Source organism: Phaenicophaeus curvirostris, chromosome 16 (assembly GCF_032191515.1).
Source record: "Phaenicophaeus curvirostris isolate KB17595 chromosome 16, BPBGC_Pcur_1.0, whole genome shotgun sequence".
Lineage (NCBI taxonomy): Eukaryota > Metazoa > Chordata > Aves > Cuculiformes > Cuculidae > Phaenicophaeus > Phaenicophaeus curvirostris.
Genome location: NC_091407.1, coordinates 10,208,530 through 10,226,205, shown reverse-complemented (window position 1 = coordinate 10,226,205; position 17,676 = coordinate 10,208,530). Strand labels below are relative to the sequence as shown.

General features: G+C 51.4%; 1 long non-coding RNA gene across 1 annotated transcript in view; it reads left to right on the top strand.

Annotated features, from left to right (window-relative positions):
* LOC138727826 (uncharacterized) overlaps nucleotides 1-16,735 on the top strand; it is a 152,205-nt gene extending 135,470 nt beyond the window's left edge. The window contains exon 5 of the long non-coding RNA XR_011338621.1: nucleotides 16,162-16,735. This is a non-coding gene — a long non-coding RNA (uncharacterized lncRNA). The remainder of the gene's footprint in view (nucleotides 1-16,161) is intronic.
* Nucleotides 16,736-17,676: the final 941 nt, after the last annotated feature.

The window sequence follows — 17,676 nt, the reverse complement described above, 5'->3', positions numbered from 1 at the left end:
AACAACACGAACTGAGGCATTTCAGTCCCACTCAGGCGAGGCTGCAGCAATGAGTGGGCTGCTTTGCCCTCATGCGCGCCACGCTGTGCACGTGAATCGCAGAATCACTAGGTTGGAAAAGACCCACAGGATCATCAAATCCAACCATTCCTATCAACCACCAAACCATGTCCCTCAGCACCTCATCCGCCCGTCTTTTAAATACCTCCAGAAGGGAAGGTCTTGCACAGGGAAGCACCCTCTGTAATGCACGTGGGGGCAGTTTTGCTCTCCCAGAGTTTCAGGTGCTGCCTACAACCTTGGCAACTTTACTCCAAGGCACCCACAGTGACCCCTCAGGACCTCCTCAGCCTTCCAGACCATGCAGAGGGGTGTAACCAGTCCTGCCTTCTGGCCAGAAAGGCTTTGCAGCTGTGGGTGCAGCACTGATGGGCTGGAATGCAATCTCGCTCATGGGGCTTGTGCTACCCTGCCCATGCTGGTGGCATGGTGGGGCACAGACATCCCTGCGGGAGTGCTGCTGCCAGCCTGACCATCCTCCAGCAGCTGAGCAGGTTCTCCCTTGCTGTGGCTTTCTGTTTGCGGTACCTGCATGTGCCCCCATCCCCATGGCCGGTGCTGTTGTCCCTGAGGTGCTGCTCTGCTCCTCCTTGCCTAACTCGGTGTCATTGGCATGTTCCATACATCATTGCTCTCCCTCTGTTCCCTTTTCAGCTCATTAACACATTTGTTAACAAAGAAGACCAACTGCAGAGCTTTGACACCACTGCTGCTCACATATGGCTAACATGGGCATGGTTTAGTATTTGATAGGAATGGTTGGACTCGATGATCCGATGGGTCGTTTCCAACCTGGTGATTCTATGATTCTATGATAATGGCAGAGAAATGGGTGTTGCTGCTTTCTGCTGCAGCTGCTCTGTGGCCTTTCCTGGGGTGCCTTCGGGTGGACTGGGTGGGACGAGGCTGGCTGCCTTGCCAGCAAGAGTTACCCAGGCTGGCAGCATCCGCGGGGTGAGCGTTGCCAACGCTTTCTCTATGGGGAAGCAGTGATGTGGAGCATCACGTCCACAGTGGTACAGGATGTTAGCACAGCTCTGGTGCAGGGCTTGGTGCTTTAACCCTTCAGGCTTCCCTGGTGTCCTGCAAAACATGTGTCTCTGGGCTTGCAGCAGGTCTGCCAGGGGCAGCAGAGGGGGTTTTGGCCTGAAGGAGGGGAGCCGTGCAGGATGTTGGTGCATGAGGTTGGCAGGGAGGGAGCCAGGGCAGCTTGGGGCTGGCACAGGGAGCTTCTGCGTGCCCACACCACCCCTGTCACTCTCAGCCTGAGGGCAATAAAGACCTGCTGTGTCGAGGAAAAGAAGGAAGAACTGGGAAAACGCATTTCCCCTCTGCTTTAGCTGTTCTTAATGGCACCTTGCAGTTTTCCTGGGGTTCAAGTAACACTCAGCCAGGTCTCCGTGCAATGCTCCCCACAATCACGGCAGAGCAATTGTGGTGACAATCAAGGTGTGCATCATTTAGGTATAGCAGAAGGCTTAAAAACATCACTAACAACATCATCCAGCCTGCCCTCCCCTGTTCCTGCCTGGCTCTTTGAAGGCCAGTGGGGCTGGAGAGCAGTTGGAGCTCAGGTGCAGTGCTGAGGGCATCAGGGGCTGCAGCTGCTGCCCACCCAGGCTCAGGAGTGGCTGCCAAGGTGCTGCTGGGGCTGCTCCCTGCTCGCTTTGGTGGTGCTGAGGCCTCACTCAACAGGTCAGTGCTGTCTGCATGGGCTCCTGCTGGGACATTCCCAGAGGGAACAGTGTCCTGCAAGGGCCTCTGGGTGCCCTGGCATCCCAGGGATGTGCAGATCTCTTGCCACGTTCTGAAACAAAGCCACAGCTGAGAGGGCTTTAAGTGGTGTGAGCTCTGCAAGCAGCACTTCCCAAACCCTGTCTGAGCGGTACTTCAGGAAAAGTGAATTGTGCTTGTGTAGAAGGGCGAGGCTGGAAAATTTTCTTTAAAATAACGTGGCAAGTCAGTCTCTTTCCTCCTGCAGCAGAGGAGTAATTACAGCTTTGTAAAGCTTTTAATTTTTTTAACATTGCATATAAATACTGCTGCTCAAGAGTTCAGAGGCAGGGATTTTAAATCTAATCCACAGTTAACAAGGCTATTAAAGAAAATGTTTAAGCTGCCAGAATTTAACTGATTACAATATTTAATAAATCTCACCCCAAAAAAGATGTCTTTAAAAAAAGAAAAAAAGCAGCAAGGAGCCAAGATCACATGGCTTTTATATATGCACTACTGAGAATGCTTTAATGGGAAATGGAAACCCAAAAGATGCAATAATCCTTCCAAAAAGGTCCAAATGTATTATAAAAATGTTTAAAGCTCCATTTGAGTTTTTCTAATTAACTTGATAATGATACCAGCCTCCTCTCTCTATCAGTCTCTTGGAAGATCAGATGCCTCTCGGTTGTTAGAGTGATTTTAAGAGTAGCAGGAAAAGCAATGTTTTTTTCCCTTTCCCCTGGATGCCAGCGCATCACTGTTGAGGTGATCCTGCGGCTTGGGGGCTGTGTGGCTGTAGTGTGCCTGGAGCGAGGTGGATATGTGCCACAGAGAGGAGCATCCCTCACATCTACAGGCCCCCATGCGCACCATGCGTTCTCCCGTGCTCTCCTGCAGCCAGGTCTTTCTGCTGGCACTTGGAAAAAGGCAGGGGGCCAAAAGCTACTTCTTCCCAGAGCTCTCGGTGCCGCTGTGCTCAGCGCTCGGGCCGTTCCCCGGCTTCCTGAGAGGCTGCAATGAGCCAAAAGCTCATGTGTGTGTGAGTGCCCTCGTACCCGCAAATGCCTGTGCCAGCAGGACAGGGCAAGGAGTAGCCAGGGCACTGCACTCACTCTGTCTGGGCCAGGGGCACCCGGGGGGCTCTTTCTTGGCTATTCTCTCCCCTGGGCCATGAGAGAGGTGTTGGCACAGGTTGAGGTGCCAGTGGAGACCATCCTGGTGCAAAGCACATAGCTTTCTGACAGCTCTCCAGATCCTGGTCCCTGGATGCTCAGGGGCCACCGCACAGAGCTCCAGCTCCTCGCCCCCTCTTGCTCTGCAACAGCCATTATGGATCTTTAAGTTGTAAACAGCAAGAGTCTCTCAAATCCTCTGGCAGAAGGTGGGTGAATGAGGGGAGCTGCCTGGGCTCCTGGCAGATGCTCTGTCATGTTTGGGTGAGTGGCCTGCCTGATAAAAGGGACCCCCCTGAGCTGTCCTGTTGTTTTTCCCTGAGACCACAGTCACTGGGCAGCTCCCTGTGGGCAGCTCTGCTCTTCAGCCTTGCTGAATATCAAGTTTCTCATTTATCCCCTTATAGTTTTTAGTGCACTGCAAAGTCCCCCAGCTCCAAGCGTGAATAGAAATGAGCAATGGGCTAGACAATTTTTCCTTCTGCCTCTTCCCAGGTTTTATTGACATGAATTTTCCAGGCATGGGACATTGAGAACTGTCAGAGTCACAGTCATACCCCGCTGCTTGGTGACTGAGAACACTTACCTGTGTGACCAATGGGCACCAGGGTTCCTAGTGTAGAACTAAAGTACCTGTTGAATATACGTCGAGAAGGTCTGTACAAATTTACATCTTAACTGTCCCCCTAGAAACAGGATCTGCCATTGCTGAAATTTATTTTGTCACCAAAAGTCTGTAATCTCCTCTTTCTTATCCCTGTTGGATCATGCTCTACACTCCTGTAACCTCTGTCTGCTTCCAGGAGCTCCTGACTGCACAGGTGGCTGTTGCCTCCCTCCCATCTGTGTGGGCACTGGTGCTGCCAGTCACTCCCTCTGCTCCCCTGGGAGGTGGCAGGAGCCCTTTAACCAGAGTTGTCATTTTCTGCCTCTCCAGTCACCTCCCAGCTGCTCAAGTGCAGCCAGACCCGCTCTGTGGAGGGTGAAGGGACACGTGGGGTGCTGGGAGCAGGTGTCCTCCTGGTGCTGGCAGCCGCGCAGCACTTGGGTCCTTCAGCCATTTGCATCATGTGCCTGTGACGGTGATGGATGTGCCTCTAATAGATGTGGGGCATGCCTGGTGCACGGTCACAGCACTCCGTTACAAGTCTGTAGTGACAAGTGTTCAGACATTCTTGTACTGTACAAATTGTCCAATGCTCGAAGCTGTCAGACACAAATTCATTAGCCAGGTACATTTTGAAGATATAATCTCCTGGACCCAGCAGTGCTGCCGGCAGTCTCTGACAGCAGCAGCAGCGGCTCCTTGGGGCTCTGCTGGCTGCGATGCCATCGCCCATACCCGCTCGCCTGCAGTTGTCACCCCTCACCTCGGTGCCGCTGCCTCATGACAGGGTTTTCTGCCTTCTCCTCCATCTCGATGAAATTTGATTTGCTCAGCCATGTGTCTCTGCGGTGTTAATCTGCATTATTAAAACTGAGATCTACTGCTACTTAAAGTTTTAATTCAGAAGCATTTTCTAGGGCTAGAGTGCTGTTTCCTTGCTGTGTTTCAGCACTTCAGTCCCCACAGCACAGGGTGCCTGACTTAGGGCTGCTGTGGGGTGACTCTGCAGTGCTGTGCTCCCATCCCTGGGACCTGGGGTGGGTTTGGTCCTAATCAGGCTCTCCTTGCTCACTCTTCCTCAAGAGCAGCTTTGTGTGTGACGAGCAGGCTGGCTTCGCTCCGTGTTGGGAAGAGTCTGCTGGCCAAGCGGTGTCCAGACACTCGGTGTTTCTAACGTGTCTCAGGGGGTGGCTTTGCAGCATCTCTGCAGCTGTTTGACATGTGCCCCTGAGAGAGCCCAGGAAAACAGATCTAGGTCTACAGTGTGTGCTGCTGGAGACTTTGGGTGAGGTGTGCAGGCAGTGCAGGGTTAGTGCTGAAAGCAGGAGAAAATGACTGCTATTTATGAGCACCTGCTGGCTCTGGTCTGAGTGGTGTAAAGCAGCTCTGACAGCACGTGGCTGACTTGAGAGCTGTGGAGGTGTTCACCTAATCATAGAATCATAGAATAACCAGGTTGGAAGAGACCCACCGGATCATCGAGTCCAACCATTCCTATCAAACACTAAACCATGCCCCTTAGCACCTCGTCCACCCGTCCCTTAAACACCTCCAGGGAAGGTGACTCAACCACCTCCCTGGGCAGCCTGTTCCAGTGCCCAATGACCCTTTCTGTAATGCAGCAATTCCACAGCATCAGTGGAATTCATAAAATATGCCTCAACAGATTTCCTGAATTATCGCAGCAGGGTGCATAACCCCCACAGAGGCCGGGAGCATGGGTACTCCCCACAATAACTACTGTATTTCTGAAGCATCTCTCCTGCCATGCTGCATGGGGCCGGGCAGAGACCAGCTGGAAAGGAAGATCTGTCCAAGAGGATGCTTAGGCCAGGGGAGCAGGGCTGGGGACCAGCGCTGCAGGAGGGGACACCTGGCCCAGAGCAGGGCTGCATGGCAGCAGCATGACGGGAGGAGGGCAGGAGCTGAGGAGTTCACGGTTCCTGCAAACAGGGTGACCCTGCCCAACACCCCCTCCCCTGCTTGAGGTGGACAGGTTGGTGCCCCCGGCGTGTGGGAAAGGACTGCACCTCTGCGGCAGGCTCCCCTGCTCTGGCTGCTGCATCCCATCAAGCAGAGAAAAGCCCTGATAACCGTTCCTCCTGGAGGAGAAATAAGCCTTTGTAAGAGATCTGTAAAAAGCTGTCATATTTTAAGGAGTGGATGGTGGATCTTCTCCATGCTGTCTCTCCCTGCAGTGGTGCCAATGCCCTGGCAGCAGCAAGTCATGGCATGAAAGGGCTTTTTATTTTTTGCTGGGGGTCAGCCTGTGGGTTGGGCAATGATGAACAGGCTGTGCTCCTTTCCTGGGGATGCGCGAGCCCTGCAGCCGATGGCTTCCCAGTCACTGCTGCGGGTTAATCATTCAGCAGAAGCACCTTGCTGCTCTGAGACACAGGTCTGACTTGTGCTGAAAACCAATAAAAGACCAAGGGAGGAGAACATCTTTGAGAACAGTAGGCAAGGAAAAATGCTAGCAATTTTGTGTTTAAGAAAACAAACAGTTTTTATCCGAGTTCTCATACCGGTTTGTGGAAAATGGCTGTGGAAGTTGCATTTCCTTGTTCTGAATTTTGCCTTGAATAAAATCAAGCTAATATAGCAGGGAGGTTAAAAACAAACAACGTCTTCTAAAAAGCAGAGTGTTTTAAACCACAGTATCCCCTCCAGTGCTGCTGCTGGAGGAGGGAGGGCTGGGGTGCACAGCCGCTGTGGCCAGTGGGAGCTCAGCTCCTGCACACGGAAGCGGTGGCTGGATGTGGGTCCTGCTCCCTCCACTATCATACACCTGCGCCTGGGGAACGTCTGGGTCTGAAGCTCCTTGCCCAGATGAGCTCTGTGGGCTCCGCATCGGCTGGGATGACCCCTCTGGGGTGCTCTCCTCATTGGGATGTGGTCTGCAGGCTCTCCAGCCCATGCCTGGTGGTCCTAGACCTGGTCTGTGGCTTTCCCCGCCTCAGCATTGCATCCTGGGGGTTTCAAACCATGCTTGTGTGTTGAAGAGACTTCACATGTCGTTCAGGAATAGGTATTCAGGAACACAGGATATCGATGCAGCGTTGAGCCACTCTATTGTCTCGTTTGCTTATTAGCAGATGTGGCTCCCTTCTTGCTGTTTGTGCTCAGAATGGATTTTTATTGCTTAATTCTCTGTAAGTGAAGTGCTAGCAAATTGTAAAATCCTGTTGCTTAACATGTAGCATTAAGTATTGAACCAGCAAAAGAATCAATTACAGGTTTGGTCACTGATTAGCTTGACTTTTTATGGAATTTAGCATCAAGTCTCATTATAATTCTACTCTTTAATTCAGGAAATAAAGAACGTGTGGGGGTATAATGACTGTGAGTGGCTCTGTTCCAGCTCTCCTGCTGGTGTGATGCTCAGCACCGTGGTGCCGGGAGGACACACAGATCCAGCAGTGGGGAGGCAACATCCTAACTGTGCTGCCTCTGGAGCCCACTCCTCACCTCCCCATCAGGACACAGCCAGCCCTGGGGCTCTTTTGGGGTTCCTGCAGGAGACATGTCCAAGCCTGAGGGTCTGTCTTTGGTTTCTATGCCCTCATTTCCTTGCCTGTGAAGGGACCAGGGGCTGCTCTCAGCCTGATGCACCTTCGTTCGTGTCCCTCCTGCTGGCTTACCTGGTGCTTCCCTGCAGGCTAGAGTGAGGCAGAGCTGCCAAGCTGGTGCTTTCCTCGGTGAGTCCTTGTGTCCGGCTTCCCAGTGCAGGGCTCATCCCACTGTGCAACCTGGGGAAAAGTCTGCACTGTGGGTTTTGCAATCAGAATTTATTTTGCTACTGCTGTAGCCTGAGTGCAAAGCATCTTACATTTGGCATCTAAGCCTCCTGCCTTGGGGGGAACGGGGTAGGAAGTGCCTGCAAGTGATTTGCAGAGCCTTGCAGTGAAGGACTGAGCCAGAGCCATGCAGCAGAAGATTCGGGCCTTGGTCAGACCACTGGAGTCAAAAAACTCTGGCTTCTTGTGAAATATCAATGTAACGACTCAGGGCAAGTGAAATATGAGGAGGTATCTTAGCCCAAGTTAAAAATCCTGGCAGAAGCATTTAAATCAATTGTAATCAGTGTCTGGTCTCTCCTGGAAAACCTCCAAGGAAAGAGGCGCAGGGAAAGCTGTGCTTTTCTCTGGGGAATGGGGTACTGGTGCAGTGCCTCAGCATACCCGATGGGGATTTGCTGTGGGGGCAGCCTGTGTTTCCCTCCCCGTATCTCCCAGTGCTGCCTGCGAAGGCGAGGAGGGATGACTTGCCCTGGGCTGCTTTCCCTCCCCTGCTCTTGCATCTCCTCTCTGACTTGTGGCAGCCCTTGTCCTGCCTGTGGCTCTTGCCACTCTGTAAAACCCCTCTGGAAAAGGGCTATGGACCATAACAGGGCAAATAGGACTTCGTGCCATCCTGGGGCCCCTCCTGCCCTACGTGGGCAGGAGTCCCATGGGACTGAGCCCCCTGCCCCCCCTGCCCTGGGACTGTGGGCTCGGATCGCCCACAGCCTCCTGGCTGTCTTTGCCGATGGACAAGTGCAATTGGATTTCCAAATTACAGCAGCTTGGATTAGATTCAATATTCCTTTTCTCTAGCCAGACAACCCTTTAATTCCTTTCTTTCGATTACGTGGGGACCCTTCTGTGCATCTCAGACCCTTCGGCAGGAAATCTTTGGTGCACAGGGGCTGCCGTGTGCTGCTGCTGCAATAAACTGGAGACACGGAGCTCCAGCACAGATAGTGGGAGACTGGCAAGTTTTCCCTTCCAGCACTGAGATTTCTGGAGGCTCCTTCTTGTCTGGCTGAGCTCATCCCCCTTCCAGGAGCAGATCTGCTAGCATACTAATGCAGAGCATGCTTGAGCAGTCCCCTGCATCCTGAGTGAAGATGGCTTGGGAAATTAAAGTTTGTAGGAAATTCATCAAAAATCTGATGTCCTCAAGCAAGACATCTGTTTTTCCAGCCACCAAAAGGGAGGCTGTAAATAACGGCAGCAACTCAGGGGTCAGCAGAGAGAGGAGGAGGGGACAAGCGCGCTGCCTGGGCTCGGAGTGAAGGGGATGCAGTGCTTGCTTCTCTGCGAGGGGAGATTTGGTCAGTGCCCGTGGTCTGTTGGCACTGGGAGCCAACCGGGAGCTGTGTTATGCTGTGCCTGCTCTCTGCTGGGCACATTCCTGGTGCTGGCAAATAATAAATAATGATAATGATTATGAAAGCGCTGTGCATGTGCCCCTCAGGCTCTGCAAAGAAACTTTTACATCAAAATCCAACCGGAACGTTTTTCCCCTTGTCTAATTCACAAAATATGCCCATAAAACCAGTAATTTATCTGTACAAGGGCAATTCCCAGGGTATTTAGACAAAGATTGATAGCTGCTGACTGTATCCCATCCTAGCAGAGAGTGAGACCCCATGGAATTCCCCAGGACTTTGCGCAAATGCAGATGCATTTGGGGTTTGCATACTCAAAAATCATTAAATGACACATTATTTCCTACTTGAGATTAAATTCTGGAACAGGTCTGGACCCAACCTGAGCTATGTTTCCTAAATTGCTGGTGGCATCCCCAGGCTTTGGGTCTGGCTCAGCTCCCAGCTTTTGGGAACAGACTGAGAGCAAGTGCTTCTCCCTGTCTCCAGCTTTGACTTTCATATCATGGCTTTCCAATGTACTTAAATCTGTGTGGTGTTTAAAATTCAGCTGTGTTTGTAGGAATTCAATTACCCTTGAAGATTACACAAAGATTATCAAAGTTGTAAACAGCAGAATATGCTCAGAGATCAATGAAGCGCAACAAAGACCACATTTAACAGGAGAAATAAAAGTAAGAGCATGCTGGCAAACTCTGACAGTGGCGCGTAATGTCGCATCATCGTGCTGAAGGTTGGAAAGTAATTGAAATCTATGTTATAGCACCATGTATTCCTGCACAGATTTGCAGTCTTGGAACACAATTTCAGCTCTAATATCCAAGCAATTCATTTGGCTTAAAGCAGACCCAGGCTCTGAGTTGTTCTTAGTAAGCATCGGTGCGGGGCACCTGTGCAAGTTGCCCTGTGGCAGTGGGGCTGAGCCCATGCGTGTCCCTCACCAGGCACCCTCCACACCCCTTCACCAGAGAAACCCAGGAGCCTGGGGGATGGAATGATTATCCTTAATGCAATTGAAGCACCTTGCTGGTTCTGTGGTAGGGAGGTATTTCTAACTCTGCAGCCGTGCCCGTGGAGCATTGCTGGGGCAGGTGCTGGTGTCAGGGGGGTGCCGGCAGCCACAGCACATGGGCACAGCTGATCCCTGCACTGGCAGCGATGCCTTTCTCTAGGGCAGTGCCTGTCCTGGGGAAATACGCTGCCCTGGAGCAGTGTCCTGTCCTTGCAGAGAAGCTGCTGCCTGAATTGCTCGAGGTGGCTGTGGAGCAAGCCACCTCGAGAAGGGACCAAGAATGCTGAACCTCAGCTGCTCCCGTGGCACGTGGCTGTCCCCTTTGCACAGAGGATGTCTTTCACGGGGCAGCGGGCTGTGCCCGGTGAGATGCTGTGCCCTGGGATACTGTGCCTGTGGGATGCTGTTCCCCATGGGATGCTCTTGCCCCATGAGACTCCTTCCCCATGAGCCCCTGGCCTGGCTACCCCAGCCGTGCCCCAGCAGAGATCTCCTCCAGCTGCACCTCCATCATGTTTTGTGGCTCTCCATTGTCATTCCAGAGGCAATGCAGCCAGCTGATTTTTCTTTTCTGTAATATATTGCCACTATAATACCAAGTCTAGCAGAACAATGAACTCTGGAGGATGGAGATACCTTCCTCCTGTTTTGCAAACTAAACATAATTTTTATTTGTGCTCAGATTTGTGGCTGCTGTGGGGAAGGTGGGGCAGGGAGCGGGACGGGCACTGGCTAGGGTCCGCTGTCCATTCCTGGGTCCTGCTCTGGGGCCAGCTCTCCCGCTCCTTGTCCTCAGGGTCCTCAGCAGCATTGAGATTCAGAGGAAGCCTCCTCCTTTTGTCAGACACCGCGGGGTTTCAGAAGAAACCCTTCAACCCAGATTAATTACTGTTATCTGCACCCACTGGGGCTTGGTCCACCTGCCTGTCTGCTGCAGCCAGAATGTGCCGAAAGTCTCATTCCCTTTCTTCCTTTCTTTCTCTCCTTTTCTTTTTTTCTTCCTTTTCCTATTTACTTCTGCTTTAATCTGCATATTATCATCAGTGCAAAGACCTCTGAAATAACATCTGACAAATGATGCCTATTAAAAAAAAACTCTGCACTGTCCTCTTTCACCGCCTTCCAATTTGGACTAGCGCTATAACTATGCATCAATAGACAAGCAATATTATGTTAAGAACATGATAAAATACCAGCAGCTTCATAATGGCAGCAGCCAAATGGTAATTTCTGCTTCAGAAATTGGTCATTTATTTTGCTGGTCTGTTCTTACGTTCAAATTAGATGAAGTTTAATATACTGTAAAATTGAATGTATTCTATCCTTTTCAACAAATATGGCATGTATGAAATGATTTATGGGTCTTACAAACCTTAAAATGTTAAATAATCTCCTTTTTCCTGTGCCTTAAGTCAGTGATGCCAAATAGTTTAAGTACAGAGAAGCAAAACTTTATTAGTTCCCATCCTGATCATCACTTTATTTTGCTGCATTTACAGAAGCAGGAGCAGTATTTAACATATTAGACTAAATTTTGGAAGCAGCCATATTAATTGGTACATTAATTTTACCCTATTAGCTGTAATTGGTAGGAAGGCGATTCTTCCCTGGTGAATGATGTAATTTGTGGTTTAAATTTTTAATAAAGTCCTGGTGGCGCTGCAGATGCCAAAGTGAGGGCTTGAACCCCAGCCACCGCAGGGCTCTGCAGCCACTGGGGCTGCCCCACAGTGTGGGGAGCATTGGACCCTGGCTCTGCCTCCCCCACATCCTCCCTGGCCTTAGGGAAGCTGCAGGTCTGTGGCCCTTGACCTGCAGCTCATGGGTCTTTCCAAGGCGGGTGCTGTCCCAGCATCATAACCGTGCAAACTCTGGGCTCCCCCAAGGGCTGCTTGCAGCACCTTCCAGGTTTGTGCGCACGGGCATGCCATGCGGGCAATGAGGTATTCGGATAGCGCTGAGGACACAGCAGCTCTTGGAGAAGTCCTGCCATTCCACCAGAGTGGGAAGCTTGTCTAAGTTGAATCCACTTTCAGATTGCTTCCCGTGCAGAGAAGGATGTCAGCTCCTTAACGGCTTAAGAAGGGCAAAAACCTGGCCCGGGCCAACATCGCCCTTCACAAGCGCCGTCCCGGAGCTCCGTGTCAGCCCATGGGTGAAGCTGGTGTCTCTGATCCATCTTGGAGCAGGCAGCAGGAGATCCCTCCGTCCCTGTGGAGCTGAAGCAAGCAGGGCTCTGACCCTCCCAGCTGGAGTGCCCTGTTGGGCCATCAGAGCAAGGATTAGTGGTCTGGATGGTTTGCTAAAAATTATTGACAGTGTGCAAGTCCCACTTTGGTTTGGAAATAGGCATTCATGCCTGCTAAATGCAAAGGGTCTGAGTGCCTCGTGGCATCCAAAGCTTGCGGCAGTGGCTTGTGCGTATTCAGCTACCAACAAGACTGGTGACAGCAGCTCCTCTGAAGCGCAGGGAGGCTGGTTTGGTGGAGGCTGCCCTCCCCAGTGGGGGATCTGCTCGGCTACGGGTCAGGAAACTATTCCCCTTCCCCAGCCTTCAGCAAATCCTCTCCTAAGATCTGGCCTCAAATCGCAAGGAAATCACTAGAGCGACAGCCCTGGCTGTGGGGTGGGGTGATGGATAATGTGGTATCAGCCAAGGAGCAGAGCGAGGGTGACTCCCTCCTGGCTTGTAGTTATTTAAAAACAACTTGTCTCCTTGCCCTTAGCCCTTTCTCTGTTTCCTGATCCGCAGCTTGTCCCTGAGGATAAGCCTCAGAGCAGCACAATCTCCTGCAGTCCCCTGGAGCCGCAGCCCTGTGCACAGGGATAGTAGAGAAGCCTTTTATTCTGTTTATTTGCTCTATATAATTTTTCCTGCTCTTGCTGACCCTTCTGGGAAGCGTTCCACACTTCAGTCTCTCTGCTGAGTGCCAGAATTGTTGAGCTTAGCCTATATTTGCATTTCGTATCCTAGTTAAACCAACATCATCAAGGTCAGAATACACTTGAATTGGAATAGGCTACAAGACAGCATCCCCCTTCATGGCACGGAGGCGGTGTGGGAACCAGACCTCTGCCCCCAGGGAGCCCCATCCTTGCCCCAGCAAAGCTCTTATGCCCTGGGTGCTGCCTGCCCGGGCCCTGAGGCTGGAGGGGTCCAGGCAGGGGCTGCTCCCAGGCAGAGCTGGGGGCTCAGTGCTGGGTTTGCTGCCCTGACTCACAGGTTGGAGCACAGGGCCCTTGCGTCAGCCTCCTGCTCTGGACAAGGTGTCAGAGGGATGCAGGGAGGTTGAAGGAAGCGACAGACCCTCTGGCTCTCCCCTGGGCAGGGCTGGCTGCTCTAGCCCTGTCCCCTCTCTCTGGGGGCATGGTTGGGTGTCTGCTTTGGGCCAGCTCCAAGCTCCGCTCAGGGCAGCACGTGTGCTGTGCTCCCCCCATCACCTCCCTGCTGCTCTGCTGTCCCCTTCTCTGTCAGCTGGTTGAGCCCAGGAGGTTTCTCCTCTCTGACTGCCCTTGCTGTGACCAATCTGTCCTGCAAACCCTCAGTGGAGCAGGACCCTGGCCACAGGTGATGTGACCACCTTTAAATGCAGAGAAATAGGCAGAATGAGAGAGAAAATTCAGGAAGCATAAGAAGTAACCCTTCTGCTCCTGAAAGCAGCTGGAATTTATGCCCCATTTCAGAGTGTAGCCTCAATGCAGAGATGCTGATGTGCATCTCCATGTGTGCAAGTGTGTTCGTACAACCGGCTTGAAAAGGCAGCAGCTGTAGAGAGCACAGAGCTACACGGTAATGATTTTTACATCTGTGCACACAGGCTATCTTTCCTTTCATTAAGGAACATTTCTTATGGAAAAGTAGCTGGATTTTTGATGTGGAAAAACAATTCTGCTCAAGACTGAGAGCTGTTTAGAATAAACACCAGACAGTGTGTGATGGAGACATTGTATGGAGACTTAATGCTGGTCACATCTCTCCTCTCTGCCAGTAAGTCAAGGATGTGTCGTTGCTATTGTGTTTGGTGACTCATCTTTCAAATAATCAGCTCTGGAGGAATTTTGTGCCAAGATGAAAAAATGCCCGGATCCCAGAAGTGTGTGTATGTGTGTCTGTCCACGAGCACAGCCTAGGAGGGAGCTGCGGGCAGCTCTGCTCATCCTCGCCTGTGGAATCCAGGGTGATAGGGGCACAGGCAGGCAGGGACCACTTGTGGGGGCACAGGGTGGGGGGGGATCACACATAAATTCTGGCAGGAAGTGCTGCTGCCTTGTGCAGGTCCCCTTTACTGTGATTTGGCTGGAGAGCAGGGTCAGATAGGCAGCCCCAGGGCACTGATGAGCCCACAGCGTGGGGCAGCCAGCAGCTCTCCCACGGCTGCGTGTGCCCACCTGTCTCAGGGCTGGGGACCCGACTGGTTGAGCATCCTACCAGCACCTGCATGTTTCCCTCATCCTCAGCAAAATATGCAGATTAGCTGAGTAAGTGAAGTGCTGTATGCTAATTAATTTAACAGACTCGCTGTTCCAAAACATCAAACCTACACAAGGAGGATGTGCTGGAATTAGCTTCCCCTGGAAAACATTTTTCTCACTGCTAAACAAAAAATTACACAAACTTATTAAATGCTTAAAAAGGTGGTGAATACTGGGGAAGCTGTAGGTGCTGTGGGGCTAAATCTGAGCAGCTGTGCCCAGAGAGAGTGCGGGATTCCTCGGTGGCATGGGGAAGGCTACAGCAGCAGATGCATACCTGGTGATGCTGAAAAGTGCCAACAGCACTTTCTTTGTAACCTGTAAGAAACCTGTTGTGTAAATGACCCAGAAACCAGAGTATCTAGGCACCAGGGGCTGGTGGCATCACCTCCATCTGTTCCTTACCTCATTGAGGTGGCAGCTGCATGCACGGTGCCATCAGAACGCTCGGGGGAGTGACAGAGCTGCCCTTCTCCAGGAGGCTTTAAAAGCGAGTCCGCAACCTGCTTCTCTTAAAGTATGGATCAGGGGTAAAGTACACTCATATGAAATGCAGCCCAGGCCTGAATCCTCTCTGTCTGGGCTGATCTGTGGTGTAGTGGGAGTAAAACAGCCCTTAATGTGAGAAGAGATAACGTCGCGTGTCTTGTTTAATACTGGGAACACACTCAAATGCAGCGGTGTGCAAGCTCCATCCTGGAGCATCGCTTCTCTATCGCTTTCCAGCTGCATGGCTCCTTCTCCGCTGGGATATGGGCTGACCCAGACCATCCAGTGCTTGCTGAGGGAATCCAAAGGGAACTGCAAATATCACCCGAGAACATCACCAAGATGACTGGCAGGGCTGAGGGTGTTGTCCAGAACACAAACCAGCAAAACCCTGCAGCAGGAGTACTTGCTGTCACCTGGGCGCAGCTGGGGAGACTGGATAGAAGAGATTGATTCAAACGCAAAGAGAAAAAGGCTTTAGCAGAAAGGATTTGACAACTGCAATCAGGCCAGGAACTGAAGGAGCTGAGGAAAGAGAGCTGCAGTTGGGTAAAAGAGGAATGGCAGCTCCTGAGTAGCTTCTGCATGAGCATGCACATTTAAATGCCCAGAAGCTGAGCACGGGGCTGCAAGTCTCTAGTCTGGCCTGGCTCTTTGCTTAAATATGCAAAATGCAAAAAACCTTCCCCACCTTAAAATGGGAATTCACCTGATGGAGGTCAATGGTGCAACTCTGCACAGACTGGTGATGGAAAGCAGTGATGTCCCAGACACGTGGTGCAGGGGCACACAGGAGTGTTCTAAACAGCCTGTGTCCTAGCAAGGCACAGGCTTTAAGGGCATAGCTGGATCTTCATGCATAACATCCTCCAAGAAAGGACAGTTTGGCTTGTTCACTCCACAGCGCAGGAGGAAGAGTCTTCTCTGCTGCAGGCTTTCAGTGGACACCGAGTTTGCCTCTCCTGCTGTGGTGCTGTGCGCTGCTTTGTACCCAGTGCCCTCGGGGACACCCATCCTGCATGTGTTACGGTCCTGACTCCAGCTCTTATTGCCATGTAGCTCTTGTTTTCTGTGCTTAATATAATAAAATAGATGCTGCAGTTTTTGACAGGACCAGTAGCTGGCTTTCTGGCTGAGAGCTTTGCTGCTGCAAACAGAGCAAGACAGATGGACAAGCCAGTGGCATATGCCATTCCCTCTCTGAGTTGCAGGAAAAGACATTTTCCCTAATAGAATGGGGATAAAACTCACAGTTCTCGGGGCGTTAGATTATTTCTAATGTATGTCTCCAGGAACATGAGCTTGGGTTGTTTTTTTTCCTTTCTGAGAGTAATTCTCATATTGTAAATCTAACAAATCTACTTTGCTACATAAGTTGTCGTACCTGGAAGGAGAAACACCAGACTTACAGTTTTATTATTAAATCTTCCTAGAAGAAAATGTTACTTAAACTATTTTTCTCCCTTACACTGTGGAGATGGCCCCTGACCGAATGGATGAGTATTTAGCTGTTGCGTGTGCACTCCAGCTCAGAAGCTGCTGCTCTCCAGAAACTGCAAAGTCCCTCTCAGCAGGATCTCCTCTTCTGTGAACTCTGACAGATTGTGTGGACTGGAAAGTGGCCAAATTGCAGCCCAGATAAAGAGAGCTTTTCTGCATAGTCACTAATGAACTCTCTTTGCAGACTGTATCACACAAGGTGGAGGCAGTTGTGGTGCTTGGGTTCAGGATTAAGAAATGGCCACAGTTGGCTCAGGAGGTGAAGTGGGCTCTTAAGACGAAGCAAATTTCTGAACAGTAACCCTCTGCTGGGCAGTAAACCTTTGTTAGGCAAGCAGGTCAGTCCACAAAGGGCAGCCAAAATTGTTGGTGCTCGGGCAAAACACTGTAAGTTGCTTGCCCTGCTTCAAGGAGCTCATCTGCTGAGGGTGGATCCTCTTCCTCTGCCAGACCTGGTGGTTGTGTTACTCCAGCAGCACCCTTTGCCTGTGTGTGCTTTCAGAGCCATGGGACAGTGTGGAGCAGGTGGTCACAGTGCTGAGAAATGAGATTAGATTGTCAGGAATCGATGATAAGACGTTTATCCCCAGGTAAATTGGGGACACTGAGGAAATGGAGCCCTTGTCCATTCTCTACCACAGCGCTTTCCAATGCAGGCACATCGTCCGGCACTCCAGAAGGCGCTGACTGCGTTGTGTCGTGGTCATACGCAGGGTTTCAGCGCCGTGCAGGAGCAAGGTGCTGCAAGGAGCCCCGTGTGACTGAGCCCTCAGCATTCTGGACGTGCACTGGGGTTGGAGCGCAGCAGGAATGGAGTGGGCAGGAGTGCCAGCGCACAGCAGAGCTCCTGCTTATCGGGTGTGGATCCTGCCATGTACTGCCTGTCTCCACCACAGCCAAGGCCACGAGCACTGCTTCCACGAGCACAAGATTCCCATAAGGGAGGAAATGTGGCTGGGCTCTGGCCAGTGAAACGAAAAGCCATAGGTCACAGACACAGTGAAAAACTTTAACAATATTGCCTAGTGTCCAGGGAATTGTCACATGAATGTGAAGTTTCCCTGAAAAAGCTGAATTTGTCAGAGGATTTGCACTAAGGTCCTTAATTCTGCTCAGACAAGATCCTTCAAGAGGGGAGTGTGGTAACCCTTGGTGACCTGCATATTCCTCATTCCTTTTATTCACTGCAACCTATTTTGCAGGTAGCTTTTGAAGAAGAAGACAAAAATCATCCATTAGTTTTCCCTCATTAAACTAAAGCTGAGCCTCAGCTGATTACATCCTCTTGGCAAGGCTGGGAGCTGCTCAGGGTTCCTGGGGAGGGGGAAGGATTCCAATCCTGGAGAAGGACACCAGAGCACGGGGTGGTGCAAGTGATGCCTGGTGTGCTCATGGCTTCAGGACACCTTGTCTCCTCCTGGGAAGTGTTTCGCTTTGCCACTGCTGTGCCTGGTTTTGCCTCTGCTGAGGAGGGGCTGCTATTGCAACTCAG